The following is a 16884-nucleotide window of genomic DNA, read 5'->3' on the forward strand; positions in this document are numbered from 1 at the left end:
TCCTAATATGTTCCATATTGTGAGTTTAAATGGGGTGGACTCAGGAAATGCAGTCACACTGCTTTACCTTCCAAGCTTCCAGTCTGAGGTTTGGCCTGCAGTGGTGGTGGTTGTGTGGACCAGGGCTGATTGGGTGGCTGGAGCTGCCGAAGTGGTTAGGCTCAGCCATGTGGGCTTTCTTCCTCCTCTCCTCAGGAGCCAAGATGTCCACGTTGCTGATTCTGTTTTGTTATGTTGCTCTGTCTGCAGAGAAACCCCACTTCATGTACACACTGAACACTAATGACTAACACTTGCGTTCTGTTTACCAACTGCAACTTTCTCCAAGCTTAATCATCGTAGTTTATCGTGCAGAAATGCTCAAAGGAATAGTTTTGACGCGTGAGAGTTAGCTATAAAAAAAGACTGATATCACTGCAAGGTAAAGCTACAGTCAGCAGCTGTTAGCTAAGCATAGGTTGAAAGTTGGAAACAAGAAAAACAACTGGTTTGGATATCTCTCCTACAAACTGTAAGGTAATGATGGAAGTAACCCTGGATCTGAAAAGTAAAACCACTGTGGAAGGACCTAAATAGACCAGCAACTTTGTGCTTTGTCTACATGCTGCAGATGTATACCAACACCAGAGACCAGTGTCAAAAATATGTGGAACAACTGGTCTGTGGGCTTCTTTTGTTTGGGTGTTTGCTGTTGTTGGTCCCTTAACTTATAATGAATTTAGGTTACCTTAGAAACTGGATGCCATTGATTGGATTTCAAGTCAGAAAAGCAAGGAAAACAGGATAATAGTGAAGTGAAACGGAGTGTTAACAGTGTTCTGTCGGCGCTTTCCTGCAACTTACTTCCACTGTCACTCCTTTTCCTGTTTAAGCCCACTTTTCCACCAATTAGCATTCTAACGACACATCACCATCAGGCTGTTGGACTTTGGAGGGCTTCACACGAGGACATTTTCTTAGGTTGCTTACCACAGATCCTTCACTCTGCATAGACGCAAATGTACTAGCATGAGTTTCAGGTGACGACTCATCTGGTTGCTAAAAAGCATTGTCCAGGAATGTTTTTTAAAATGACAGCAGTTGCCACTCAATTTAACACCTCAATAAGATTTTCTTTATAGGTTTATGCTCTCAAATGCTAGCTTCAAGTCTTGCTTGATGCAGCATGAAATCTATTCTGTAAATTATGGTCCTCTTGACATTAAAACTGACAATAAAGTGGGTTTAAGGTGTGGCTATAATTGTGATTGACAAGCTGCACCCATATGGGCGTGTAGCGTCCCTCGGTTTTTCAGTCAGATCCACACCTTGCCTGGTTTCCTGGACAAAATGTCAAAGCCGAGTTTCCCGAATGATAGATCAAAAACAACTAGAGGATCTCACAGTCTTTGTTTTCATCTTTCACATATAGTGTCCTCTCACCAAACAAGGGAAAAGTACCCTGAAACCACTTAATTTAACCTGTTATATCTTTTTTGTTTAATTTATACAGAATATATGTGTAAAAATAACTTTTTTTTTAGCAGCAGTAACACAGCATGCGATCACTGAAGACTTCTTTATTGGTATTTGCCCCCAAGGTATTGTGAGATTTCTATTAAAGCCACTGCTAAAGTCTCAAAGAACCCTTTAGCTGTTTGACTTTCTGTAACTGTTCAAGTCCTCTGCTGGGCAGTGTGGAGCCAGCTCCAAGAGCGTATCTCTGAGAAGAGTGAAGATGAGTGAGGAGGTTCAAATTCCAGCCCAGAGGTCAGATTTCGCATTCCTGGGGCACACACCACCGCCTGTCTCCATACTGACATACCTGCTGAGTGTTTGAGTACCAGCAAGGGGCCAGGAATGTGTGTGCATGTGTATCTGTGTATGTGTGTGAGTGTGCGTACATGTGATCGTTTTTTCGAATATGTGTTGAATTGGACATATTACATTCTAATAAACATCATCCAACATGAACACAGAAAGTCATCAAAACACACAGCCGCTTTATTCTCTCTCACATCTTTCATACGGGGTAAAAACACACAGATGTCGAGAGGATTTGGCCCACCCATTCAAAGCCGAGCACTCATTACTCCACACACGCCATTCACAATCAGCTCAGCTCAAGGGTGGGTAGGAGTCTCGTCTCATTTCAGCAGAGCTGTGCACTTGAAGCGCAGGGGAACCCAGAGAGGAGAAACCACTGGAGCTTTTAACTGCCCGTGGTGCCTACTGGGCACCACGGGCAGCATTTTTATTTTAACGTAAAAGCCTCGCTAAACAAAACTGACTCGTCTTTGTAATTGTTCAGTCATTCTGTTGTGATTTTCATGGGAGGAGGGATATGAATACCAGCCCAGCCGCACACAATGGTTTTCATTATTTTAACAATAGTGTTTATTTCACTGTCTTTGAACTGGGCCAGTATGAGTAACATGAGGGGGAAGTAAATCACTAATTAGATTTAAGTGATGCCTTCTTTGTTGCAAATATAGTTGCAAGACAAATTCAGTATTCACTGGATGATGTTGTTTCTGGATTCCTGGACTTTTAAACATTCAGACACTTTTTTTCTACAATAAAACTGCTAAAGTGTCCTAAACTTTTCCTCCTTGTGTAAAGGTTTTATGGGCTATGACATTGTCTTGGATGTTAAAAGCAGTACTCATGATGACTGTACTGCTTTAAATTTATGTCAGACTTGGCAACCCCACTAGAGTACACTTCAATACTACATTCAATACTCTCCTCGTTGCCAATCCAGCTACAGTAGACGGGGATGCCTCTGGCTGGGAATTGTTGGCTCATCTGCTCAATACTATAGATTAGCAACACACCCCCTCCAAGCAGTGATTTATCTCTCTTTTCATGGTTAGCTTGCATTAATCTTCCCCGAAAGATAAATACCTAAACCAGAAGATGGGTGTCCAGTCCTTAAGCTCTCTGCTTTGTGGGGTCCCTTGAGAGCATAAGTGTCCCCATCCCCTGAGGACAGCCAGCGAGAGCAGGCTCTGTTAATAACATGTCTTATTCCTCGAGGGCTGTGCAACGTGATCTCCATCTGACATTCCTGGGCTTTTGTTTGCCTCCATTTCCAGCCCCAACTGCTTCACTCGTCCCGTGCCATCCCATATGAGGCTGTTTAACATCTTAATCTGCTGCTGTCTTTCATCTGGCTCCTGTTAAAGCCTTAACAGAAAGATTGTGAATGCTAACTTCTGTCAGCACCTTGCTGTAAGAGAGAGGGGGGCAGAGGTGGAGAGAGGCAGAGGAGCAGACAGAAGAGAGACGGGGAAGATTTAGGAAAGAAGAGTGGAGTGCAGAAAATATTTGCTCAGTGGTGGAGCAAGTATTCAGACACAATTTCTATTTTCTTACTTACTTAAAGCACTTACTTCCTTAAAAGCACGACATTCTACAATAATGTGCTTCCTCTGAGTTTAATTCTGTGATTACAGTCTCAGTACAGATGCTGAATACTGTTGTATGAAGGTAATTTGGCTGCTATTTTCCAAAACAGGAGTTTAAAAATGAATCTAAAAAGAAATAATTAAATTAAATTTAAAGTTTAAATGAAATCTTTGTTTGAAATATAACTACTACTTGCTCTTGCAGGAAATGATGTAAGCCCATGTATTTTTCTTCTGAGGTGATCTTAACATGACTATGTGAATGGATCTTAACTTATGAATGAAATATGTATAAATCTCTGTGTTCTGTATGTGTTTTCAATACGGTATAGCAATCACGAGTGTTTGTGTGTGACAGCACAGAGAGCAGAGAAGCTTCTAATTACCAAATGTCCATCAGCACAACCCTCAACCTCTTGCTATTCAGGCCAAGGTTTTACTACCATGAGACTTTTTCACACACATTTGTGTTCTTGGTGTCTGGTAGCTTGAGTTACATGGTAAGAGGGATCAGGATTTTCCTATTTCTGAGGAAAAACAAAATAAATAACTAAATAGAATAAGGCACTTATAGGGAGAGAATTGTGGGCTGTATGGCAGGTTAAATCAATTTTAGCTTCCGCCTGCAGTTTTCTTTCATGCAAAGACTTGAGTAGGTCTTTTTTTCATATTGAGATTTTGAGATTTAGGATTAAATATGTCCAGTCCATCTTATTTAGCACCTCCCATCTGCATATAGACTAAATAGCAGATGAGGGTTAAATGTAAAAACAAATGAAGAAAGAAATAATTAAAAGCAAATGTAACAAACTGAAGTCTTGGCCTTTTTCTAAAGAGTGCATCTTTTTCTGTAGTCATCGCTGCAGTAGCTACCCCTCCATCTCCCCTTTTTTGGATATTTTTTCTCTTTCTTCGCACTTTATCGTATATATCAAATACCTGAGTGTACGGCATGCGCTCATTTTCTGATAACTCTTCCCTCTGTGCCGTCATCTCCCTGACTTGTGCCTGTTAAGGCAAAGCGAGTTAGGTACAATTACTCTATCTGTGCCGCTCTTGTCAGCTTGTTGCTGTGCAAGATGGTGTAGTTCTCACAGATTCCATGGCAGATTTATGTGAACGCCCATCCCCTCACCTGTGGCAGCAGGTACAAGTGGCGGCAGCCTGTCAGAGCCTAGGGGCCTGATGATGTTCTTACAGCTATTAACACAGCAAGCAATTGCTAACAGGAATGAGCCTCCAGCTACGCAGGCAGGGTCATCTTCAGTACATTGGAATCTCATGCATCAGACAACCCGGGACTGTCGCTAGGAGGATAACAATGCTTAGCATAAGGCAGCACACAGATCAGTGCAGTCCCTGCGCCATCACTCAGCCCATCTCATCTGCATTCCTCTAATTGCTTGAGTCTTTTTTTCTTTGGCCTGTATGAACAAAATGAAGCAATCCAGGGGAATTAATATAAATGCTATAATAACTGCCCTCGGGGCTACTCAAAATCATGATAATAGCAGGCGCCTCGCAAGCAGAAAGAAAAAGAAAATCCTCATTACACTTGCTCCTGCATTCTTCCTGAATGGACGACATGCTGCGGCTTGCCATTTCAGCTCGCAAAGTGTACAGACTCATCTATATCACTGCCCCTCATTCCTGAATGGGCTCTAAATCGAAAGAGGAGGCTTGAATCTGGCTACGTTATGTGCGTGAGATTGATGTAATGAAATGTCCCACGGCGCTGTGGTGTGAAAGTTCAGTTCTTCTCCAGGAATCCAAGCTTCGGTCATGAGCTCTTCTGCCAAACGTTCAGTCCAGAGTGTAGGTTTAAATTCAGAGCAAGGTAACTTTGGTCCACGGCGTTGGTTTATTTTTGCTGGCACGTGCTCATTTTTGGGCACAACCAGGCAACTGCTAGTACTCCACTTCAGGTCCCTGGCACAGCCTCAGTCAGTGAGGTACAGTATCAGGGGATTTCTCCCCTCTGGCGATGGCTCCACTCCAACCTAAGAGGCCTGTTCAGATCTAAAGAGAGGCCCCCTGTGTCAGTGTGATCACTGTGTGAGAATAGACCAGAATAGGCAGTCGGTTGTTACAGCTAGAGACACGCTGGTGGAGGCTGATCAGGCTTACTACACGAAGAGTCAAAGAGCCGTTTTATTTTGTTTTGACTGGACAAATATTTGTGAGTCCATTATGAGGTTACACCTACAGACACGGGCTGAGGAGGCAGTAGGAGTTTGTTTTCATCCTTTTCATCTTCCCTTCACAGGCCCCCCCCCCCCCCCCCCCCCCCCCCCCCAGCAGAGTTTTTAATATCAAAGTGTGCAGTCTGACAGGGGTAAGTCTCAAACAAGGGCTCTTTTGTTGGGGGCTCCCTCCAACCGGCCAGGAACGACAAGAACTTGTCAACCCTTGTTCAGTACGAAAGGAAGATGAAGAGACGGGGGGAAAGGGGCCGGGACAGAATTGGCTCTTCTGCAACATACAAAAGAGATTATTTAGGTGTCTGGCAGTGGGTATGAAACTAAATAACTTAATTTCAGTTCATGAAGGCACAGACATACTGTAGATATGAAAACACTATTCATTTTTCAGATTCCCCATATATTCAATATCATCATATAACAGGGACAACAGTGTCTCTGTTTCTGTCTGTGGGAGAATGGGAAGACTGTTATGACTTTGCCAGAAAATAGAAACACGACCACAGCCAGGGGAAAAAATAACACATGTACAGTTTGCCTTTTATCTACACTCATTCCATTAAATACATACTGTTACAATGATAGTTGCACATATTAAACGTGGCTAAAATGTAAGACAATGTTTTTCTGCTCTTTAATCTTTGTGATGTCAGTGGGAGCTGGTATGCAAATATTATCATTTCATGTGCACAGTGTAGCACAAAAGCTAAATGTGACTGTTCAAACTATCTGTTTGCAAAGGACAGCTAATCAGGAGAAAGCTGAGCTAGAACAACTTATTTTCATATACGGGCTGAATGATAATAAGTATAATATAAGTAAAGGGTAAAATAATTAAGTAATAAGTCACTTTAAATTTTGAATCATGCAAAGCTACTCTACTACAGTCCAATATAATCACAAAATAGTAATCTATCCCTACAGATGTAATGTTGGCATGATAAAGTCAGCCACTAACATCATAAATGTTAGGAATTCACTTGAAAACGTCACTGGAAAAAAAGAAAACACGTCATGCCCTCATCTCTCGTGACAAACCAAAGTATTTGCCTGCTTACAATTGTACTGTTGATGTGAGATCTGAAATCAAAAAGATTGTCATGCTGATTGGAGACACAATATTCAGTTTGTTTCAACAGTTTTAAATGGCAGAGATGAAAGGGCAAGCATTAGATCTGGAACTTTAAGAAAAATATCTGTGATGCACACTGACCTGGAAAATGCCAGGTCAATGATGTCAGCCCTGAATTGACTTTTTGTGAGGGACGTGTTCATGTAAGCAGCATGGTAGCTGTGACAGTAGAGACGTGCTGGATATTCTTGCTTTTCTTGCTTAAAGCACACTTCCCCCAAAAAAGACAAACAAAAAAACCCAGCATTTGCCCCGAAGAAAAATGCTCCAACATGCTAAACTTTGTTTGACATCAGTCTACAAAGACTGTCCTTATAAGCAGCATTTCAGGCTGCTAGAATGAAAATGTTCGTTTACAGCAAGCTGTAATGTACACATGGGGGAGAGGGAGAAAAGAGAACTCATGGCTGGCAGCCAGCTCGGGCCCCAGATGTGCAGTTGTTTGGGCCTTGTTCTGTGGTGTAATTGTGTAGTGAGGAGCTGGCTACTGGACACACACACACTGAGATCTGGGCAGCAGATGACTGCTCGCTGTTTCCAGTGCAGATAAGCTGTAGGGTATTTAGGGTTTAAAACGAAAACAATATGAAAGAGAAATCTTCAGTTAGTGACACAGAAAAAAGTAACACAGCAACAAGAGTTGGGGAAATTTGTGACAGTCAATACTGCAAATTTTGGCATCAATCCCATACCAAGTAACTACAGGGTCAGTACTGCCAATGCCAGTACTGACATCCATAGTTTTAACCTATAAAGGTAGCTCGTCTACGGGAGAGAAGTGTGTTTTGATTTACGAGATGAATCATCATCAATTTGCAAGATCTGGACCCATTTTAATGACAGCTAAATTACTGTGATTAGTTAAGACAGCAAAGCACTTGTGTTTCTGGAGTCCTGGAAGGTAAATGTGTCTGTCTCTAAAGCACTTTGGGGTCAGCTTCTGTTGTTTAAACATAATATAGGCTTTAAATAAAATAGAAACAACAGTGAACACAAAAAGGTTCATACAAGAACAAACAAGAAAAATATGTAACACAATTCAGTGAGCTACATAATGACCTTTAAGGATGTCAATCCTATCGCGTATATTAGTATTGATTTGATACCAGTACCAGCATTATTTGGTTAGCAATATTTGGATCTGCCTCATCTGCATTTACATTTAAACATGCTTACATTACCTAATTGTAAAATATCTAGATACTAGTAGAATTTCCTCCAAAAATAACCAGCAACAAGCTTGTTATTCTCCTGGAGTAATAGCTTTAGCAAAAAGCTGGTGACTGCTGCTTCAGAGCTGCAGCATCAAGGTCATTCTCCTCTTCGATGGGCCTCAGTGTGGTGGAGCTTGCCGCGCTTATCTCGCAGGTGTTTGCTTAACATCTGAAGTAGAGCTCACAGACATTTATTATCACCCTGAAAAAACAATAGCTCAACAATGTAACAACTTTCCGCTTTTTATGTGGGCACAGACACTGTAATATTATTGGATATGTTCCACCGTGCTGTAAGGAGTTGGGCGAAGGGGAAATGCTCTAAAAATGTCAGGGGTTTAAAAAAATTTGGTTACAACAAACGGACCAGGGGAATGAGGAAAGATTTCCCATTTGAAAACATAACCAAGTGAAAGTAAATCCAGCAACTTAAAAAAAAAGTATGCACTACTTTGCAGAGCATATTTCCTGATATTGTGTTTGTATCAGTTTGTGTAGGTCTTAGCTATTCAGACTGAAGGGTTTTGAGTATGCAACCAACACAGACATGCTTGTCTGCAGTTTTTCCAAATAACCAACAGCGTGTTTCACATTCTGTTCTCATCAAAAAGAAATTAATCTCTAATTGTGTAATATGTTTGTAGTCACTGTTATGCTTGTTCTTTTTCTGTATATTCACCCAACTCATTAAGAACACATTATTATAAAACTCCTCACTGCATCAACTGTGATTGTGGCTGTATAGGTGATATATATATCACACTGAGCCAAAGCCTTTCTGCTTTATATATCTCCTCCTTCATTATTTTCAGGTTGGCGTTTCCCACCACACGGATCTGTGCTCTGGAAGAGTATGTCCTCCTCTTGCCTCAGTTTTCCATGGAGTCACTGAGCTGGCTGCCTGTTCCCACGCTGACTTATGAACAGAAAGTTGAAGCAGCAGAGGTAACATTCGTCTATCCTTCCACCAGAATGTTTGCTTTTGACCGTGCCGCGCACACGGAGAACGACATCTTACTATTTTGAGACGCTTAAGAGGGGAAAATACTCCACCCAGAAGTTATGCAATCTATAAACATTAAAAATGTTCCATATTTATTTCATGGGCTTTTCAAGAACAGCCAGCGCTCCTCAAGGTCCACGTGGGGAGTCCGTTAAAAAATTTTGCTGGCCGGGCACTGCGAATACGCAGCTCAGGAGGAGTGGAAGTGTTCTGTCATGGTTGGACATGGGCGTCTGGAGGTGATTAGAAACCATTTGTTTCTGTCAGGGAACAAGGCTCCAGCCTTCTCTGTGTGTGATTGATGAATTAATGGAAGTGAATTGGACAGGATAAAAGGGGACACACACATACACACACTCTCATCAGTTAAATACTTTGACACTGAGACTTAATGTGATTGCCTGTGTTGGAAACTTTTTTCTACGAAAGGCCAAATCAAGTTTAAGAAAATTCAGCTCGTTTTTCTGACTGTGTGTGTATGCGTCCTGTTCTCATGGACACAATTTTCCATTCCATGTATCCCAACTTCTCCTCCTTTCACTCTACATCCCTTGCTGTTTTCTTTTTCCTGCACACACATGCACGCACACTCACGCACATGCATAATAAACATACTAGTTGAGGACCTGGCTAATGCTTGTTCCTTGTCTAAAGAGCAAAGATAAAGACAGAGAGGGAAGTGGCGAGTGGTGCAGTAGACCCCCCCACCTCCACCACCACCTCCTCCTGCTCTCCCTCCTCCCCTCCTGTCCTCCCCAAGGGGATCGGATGTTCTCAGCCGTTATAAGCAAGCAAAGCTGGTGGCCGGCAGACCGTCTGGCTCCAGCGCAGCCCGGGCACACAGACAATGCCAGACCTTCTGTCATGAGGTTTGCTTTCACTGAGGTCAGCTAAACAAGCCTTAAGGCCCTAAACACAGCCATGTGCACACATACTCCTCCACCCTCAGAAACAAAGCGCATCTGAACACACTCAGACTTACTTTTTCCCCCCTACCTTAGGCAAAACTGTCAGTCTCCTGTTTATGTTTTCTGTGTCTGTGTTTGCAGTGTCACTCTGTCCTGCAGCTAGTTGACCTCACTCTCCTTCTCAAACTCAGAAGACGGGTAGCCAGCTGACCTACGCTCCGTGCCAACTTTAGCATACTTTGGATTACATAACTCTTTAACAACAGCATGACTATACATTATTACTCTTGTGTAGTTAACACTGTGTCACCAGAAAGTTGGAATATTTACCAGTTAATCTGTGATGATGTGATACTGTGCTGCAGCTTTAACTAAACTTGTACACAGGAATGTATCTGTAATAATTCTCCACCGTGTATAGAATATTATATAAAATTATAGAAACTCACCTCTCTAAAATCCCTGTGCAAATTTCATCCTCTGTCTCCTGTTCTTAACCTCATGTGCCGAATGTGAGTTTATGAGGAACAGAGTGTATCTTGAAATATGTCTTTTTCTGGACGATCAGTTAGGATGAATTTAAATAAAGTAACCAGATCTGTGTTTTAGGAATGTGTGTCTAATCGTGTAAATTAAATAGCTGGCATTATGAAGGGCACTTTAAAAGACTGACGCAAAAATATATTTAACCACAAAGAAATCAGCTGTTTCCATTAGATAATTCAGAGCCACAAGTTGCTCAATGCACACTGAAATATTTAAAATGTCAGCTACTAATCCTTTATGTTTTATCCTACTGTCATATTTCCTAACATAGTTACGTTCCTTTGTTTCCTTTACCTGTAACTGTTATTCTTAATTAGTTTTCTGCAGCTCTTTATTGACATTATACAGTGATTTCATTTTGAGCCACGTATTTGAACCCAGGATTACACAATTTTTATTGGATTTTATCAAACTGACACAATCTACATGCTTTAGACCAGCGGTCCCCAACCTTTTTTGCGCCACGGACCGGTTTATGCCCGACAATATTTTCATGGACCGGCCTTTAAGGTGTCCCGGATAAATACAACAAAATAAAATTAGTACTGGTACCGAAAAAAATAAAATTTATTCATAACACACGTGAAAAGACCAAGGAAAACCGAGTAAATGATAAAAACGATAACAAAATAACGCTGAAAACCGATAAAAACCCTGAAAACTATACATTTCACACCTGAGCCTCAACTCTCGCGGCCCGGTACCAAACGACTCACGGTGAGCTTTAGACAACAATTTTAACATTCATGTTCTGAAATTCTTGGCTATTGTCTTCATTTTGCTGAAAAAAAAGTTGTGTGTGTTTGTGGCATTTATGCAAGCTGAGTTTTTGTCAGTGCCAGTTAAAAGGGGACAAAAAGGCAAATCTATTGCAGCTATTTTATGGCAGTCTAAGTCTCCTTTGTGAAGGAATAGACAGAGGTTAGAGGAGGCCCGGTGAGCGACTCTGGTCTCCTGCGTTGGGGATGCACCAACCTGTCTGCGCTCAGAAGAGTAACTTTTTGTGAGTGACTCATTCCAGCTGAGGCTTCCTTGGTAGCCTGCTGCTTTTGATTTCACAGTCTGTTCCGGCTCCTCTCTCCCAGCGAGAATCTCAAAACACCTCCTCCTTCCCCTATTGCCACCCCTATACTATACACCTCTACTCACTCATCTCATGGGAAAACAGCAACAAGCACCACAACAGGTGTTTACACTTGCCTGTCTGTCTGCACATGTTTCACGTTGATTTATGAGGGACAAGAAGAAAATAGGTGTGACGGATTATATTGTGTTTAAGACACCGGCAAGACCTGCGTGTGTGGTGTCCCTCCCAAGAGACTGTAGGTCTGCAAATGTGGCATCTCTGATAGACAGCTTTAACAACTATGAAGCATTTTTCACAGATGTATGAACACAGAGAGGCATTCATAAAAAGGAAGTGCTAAATAACACAGAGATATACTTTACCAGCATGTTTTGTTGATTTTTAATATCAAGATTCACACACTGAAAAAAAAAAAGGGCTGCGTTTAATTGAGTGGTCTGGATTTGTCAAACTCAGATTTTTTTTGGGCTGCCCGTCCCTTATCCTTCATTTTCCTCAAAGCAAAAACAGCTGGGGATAATACATGAAGCAACACAGGAGTCTAATAACGTCAATATTAGATACACAAAATAATGCGTAGACTGGATGAAGTTAACTCAAAGGATTTGGCTCAGAAGGAAAAAAACACAAGCCTGCCATTTTAAATTGAGAAGCCTACAATGCCGCCTCTAGAGAAGCCAAATAACCGCTACATACTCAAACGTTTCCTTTCATCCTCCCTCCCCTTTGGCCTGCTCCCACTTTGCTTTTTGGTCCATCTTTCCCTCTTATATCTCCTACTCTTCTCCTCACCCCCTCACCCCCTTTTTTTTTTATCACTCCCTCTTTCTCTGAATGAGCTGCCCTCAGATTACTGGGGTTTGTGGAGGTCTATCAGAAACATGTGTGGAGGTTTGGAGGCGGCTGATGGGAAGTCCTTCGTCAAGCTGCTCACCCTCATTCCTCCCAAAGAGCCCGAGCCAGTGGGGAAGAAAAACTCTTAGTGAGTTCAAAGACAGAATCTTATTGGGTTTTTTTGCAGGATATTATTTTCCACTGAACGGATAAACAGGAAAAACTTCCCACCCTAAAGCACTCTCTGTAAAATGCAGGAGCCAGTTGGAAGACTGAAAGCATCACCCCCCACCACACCACCCCATCACGGCGTTCAGCCGCTACTCTTCAAGATTTTAGTCTATGTGTGATTCTCCTGCCTTCTCGGGCTAAATGACGCATCCCGTATGTGTTTGGCTTATTATACAATGAGAAACATGACATTAATTCAATTTATTAAATTCTATATATTTATTTTAGATGATCAGGGATAATTGCAGATACATACAAATGCATAAAATGAAATGCAACAACTTGAACTTGCCTCATCATATCAGTGTTTATATGTGACAAAGGTGAAGGCATGACATTATTGCTTTAAATGTCCTGTTTGGACAGGCTCTTTATCAGTAGCTACATTGCCCCCTTGTGGACTCTCTTTTTATTGTTTAGAAGGCATTAGATTGTACTTTCAAAATAAAACATTTATAACGCTAAAACAAGCAAACACACAGTGAAAGGCAAGAGTGCTCTGTGTGTGTACGGCCCTTGTGTGTCTTCTTTATACATGTGTGGACTCGGAGGTAGCATGTAAAAGTCTCACAGTGAAAATCCTACATAAAACACAGATGTGGTCATTACAGACATCATTTTTCATTTACTGCATCAGAGTAAATGAAAAATGATGTCTGTAATGACTAGAATCACATATTTTCATATTAGATTGCTCATGGGTATGCATTAGTGTGCATAAGCAGTATTTTTATGTTGTCTTTAGTATAACAATTACCTCTACTGTTGAGGGAATTGGAAGAAGAGAACGTATTAGGCACCTTGAAATACTTACTAAAGTTGTACCTCAACAGGGTACTTAAGTAAATGGATTTTCTGTCACTTAAGAATGTTCTTGATGGGAGGGAAAGTTGCTATGTGGTGTAACAGGAGTACTGGAAGCTATTTGTCTCTTCACTGTTTTCATAATCTTTCAACAAGTTTGCTGTTAAGGTATTTCAAATTGAACATGTATCTACAGTACTTGTACTCTGGCGTTTCCATGATAACTGATTGTGTGTGAACTTTGAGGCTCATTTACAACAAAGATCAAAGGTCTATGGCATCTACCATAGCTAAATCACTCTGCTGTGGTGTGTGTGTGTGCGCGCTAATGAAATAGCTATCTCTGCAGAGAAATGCTGCTGAAACGGCCACCGACCTGAGTGTGAGCATGAGAACGGGTGAGGAAAAGACTGGAAAAATCCACGGCATTTAGGTAAAGCTATGTCATAAAGGCAACACTAATGAGCCAGAGGTTTTAAGAGGGAGGAAAGGAGGAGGGAAATGGTTTACATATGGATTTGAAAGAGCACAGGCATCACAGCTATGTTGTGTATTCAATGAAGCAAAGTAATCCTGGTGCACACATCTCTCCCCTGCTGCTCTACAGCTTCTCTTCCTCCTCTCAAACTCATGTCAGTTTTATCTAGCATGTTATTTACACAAACAACAGTCATCTATTTGGTATTTTACAGTATGAAAATGCACTTTAAAAATGCCTACAAGAAGTAGAAAAGTAACACTATTCTTTCTATTTGATGTTTTATTGATATTTTCTCTTTTTTTTAACCCTCTCATGTTTAACTGTAGTCTAACATCTCACTTCCCCTCTGCTACCAGCACTAAAACGAATAATTTGAGATCTACTCGGTCGCTCTCCTCAAGTTCAACAAACACACGAGCTGGCCACAGGCTATGCATAATGATAATGCATAATAGATAAATGCAGACTGTCGCTGAACACTACAACATGCCTGATTGCTTTCTTTTCCTTAAGTCACATTAAATCATCTTCTAAGCCACATTAAACTCTGTTCCCATTACAAACCTAATAGGATTGTCATTTTAATGAGTGATGGGTAGTTCCTGACAGAGGACTTTTCAGGTTCATTCAGCTGCTTCATCTACTTGTAAAACAGAGGAAAATTAGGAAAAACAGTATTTATATGGAAGTCAAAGTACTGCTATAATAACAATAGATGCAAATATTATTGTAATTAAAAGATTTAAAACAAAAGAAACTGACAGAGAAAATGGTCCGCAAAACAACTTCATCTCCCGATGTTGTAAATAATGCTGTAAAGATGCCTCTCAGGTTTGTAGACATCTTCACTGTGTGCTATAAATTAAAACAGCAAAAGGTGATGTAAAACTTATTTTTATGTGACACAAAATTAAGGAAAAATTAACCTCAGATTTAATCTCCTTCCATCCCAACATATGTGACCTTCATTAAGCATCTACTTTGAAATGGAAGAAGCGGTTCACACGCAGATCTAACAAAGAAACAAAAAAAGACAAGGTTAAACATTTAAACACCGACTTAGCTGCAGCTTTCAAACCCTATCACATATTCAGTAAAAGCTGTGTTTATTTAGTTAGAGTCTGTCGCCACATATAACGCTAAAAGACAATGCCGTGGCCCGTTCCACTCATGAAAACACCGTCCCTTAATGTTAAGTTTTAAAATAAAACTGCCCCGAGATTTGCACTACACCAGCCTGTTGTCAGCCCCTAGTTAAAACAGAAAGAAATGACAAACACTGAACTGAAAGAAATTCAGGCTTCCCAAACTGAGCAAAAAGCCACTGCAAAAGTCTTGTCTCATATAGGCGGGGGGGGGGGGGGGGGGGGGGGGGAATGGATTTCTCTAGATGAAAACAATTAACCTTGGGAAAGCTCTCTGGATCAGGAAGCAACACAAGGCTTTCCACTGGGAAAACGGCCAACATATCAGTAGACCAACATCACCATACTGGAGAAAGGGAAATACCAACTGAACATGAGGCCACGCTTCCTGATATGATGCACAAAAATTCTTATCTGATATAAGAAACAAATGCAGAATCTGTAGATGAGAAATACTGAAAGCGGGAAAGAAACCCAAATACAACAAGGGCAGTGCTGTTGTTGTTGTTTTTGTTGTTTGAAATGTACAAAAAGATTTCCCAAATATTTTATCTTGTATCTCAGAATAAACTCCCTTTTCGCCTTCAGCACTACAACCCAAAAGTGTTCTATTGGAATGAGATCTGGTTACTGTGGAGGCCATTCGAGAATGATGAACTCAGGGCTGGACATGGTAAGCAGCAACACTTAGGTAGGCATTCATATGATGCTCAGTTAGTAATAAGGAGTGCAAATATTAAAGAGAAAACATCCCTTACGTCATTATATCAGCAGCAGCTGCCTGAACTTTTAATTCAAGGCAGGATGGATAAATGCTTTCATGTTGTTTACACCAAATTCTGACCCTATCACCCCAATGTTGCAGCAGAAATTGTAAAACTTTCGACCAGGCAACATTTTCCAATCATCTGTTGTCTAATTTTAGTGAGTTCATATCAATAGTAGCTAGTACCAGGTACCACTTTGTGTTTTAAGCCAGAGGTTCCCAAAGTGTGGGGCCAGCCCCCTAGGGGGGGCGCAGAGCCATTGCGGGGGACACTGCTAGCATAATGGACAGGATTTTCACGGGGCTCCCACACAAACGCAAAGCAGGAGATGAAGCATCGCCAAATATGTTTCCAAACCAAATTCCTTCCAAGCCAAAGACTAGAAAATATGGTGAAGCATATCTTCCCTTAGGCCTCACCTGCACAAGTGCCACGGTAGGTCTCCCCGACAGAATTAGTTTCCCCTGCATCGGGAGCACACGCTGGGCTCTCCAAATCACGGACAAACAGTATCCCACATTCTTGATTTTTAGTTCACGAACACTTCTTGTAATGACTAACTACTCCTGACATTTTGGAGACATTAGCTCTTTCTACAGTAAAGGTACAGTGGGATACAAATAATATCAGGCTAACCACAATTTGTTCCCCTGGTTCAAATCACAGACAAACAGTATCCCACAGTTATGTTTTTAAACCCATTTTGCACAGAGAGGCATTTTTTGAAAAAAATGCATTGATAGCACGGTGGCACGGTGGTTAGCACTGTTGCTGCATAGCAAGAAGGTCCTGAGTTCAATTCCACCATCAGGCTGGGGTCTTTCTGTGTGGAGTTTGCATGTTCTCCCCATGTTTGCGTGAGGTTTGAAATAAACCGCAATTGTGTGTGTGTTAAGCTGACAGAAATGGTGTCCGGTGTGGTCTTCTGCTGCTGTAGCCCATCTGCTTCAAGGTATGACGTGTTATGCATTCAGACATGCTTTTCTACATCCGCTTGATTGATTATTTGAGTCAGTGTTGCCTTTCAATCAGCTCGACGGAGTCTGGCCATTCTCCTCTGACCCCTGACATCAAGAAAGTATTTTCACCCAGAGAAGTGACGCTTACTGGATATTTTAGACCATTCTCGAGAGATGACTGTG

This window comes from Neolamprologus brichardi, chromosome 7, assembly GCF_056152115.1.
Source record: "Neolamprologus brichardi isolate AB-2024 chromosome 7, ASM5615211v1, whole genome shotgun sequence".
Taxonomy (NCBI): domain Eukaryota; kingdom Metazoa; phylum Chordata; class Actinopteri; order Cichliformes; family Cichlidae; genus Neolamprologus; species Neolamprologus brichardi.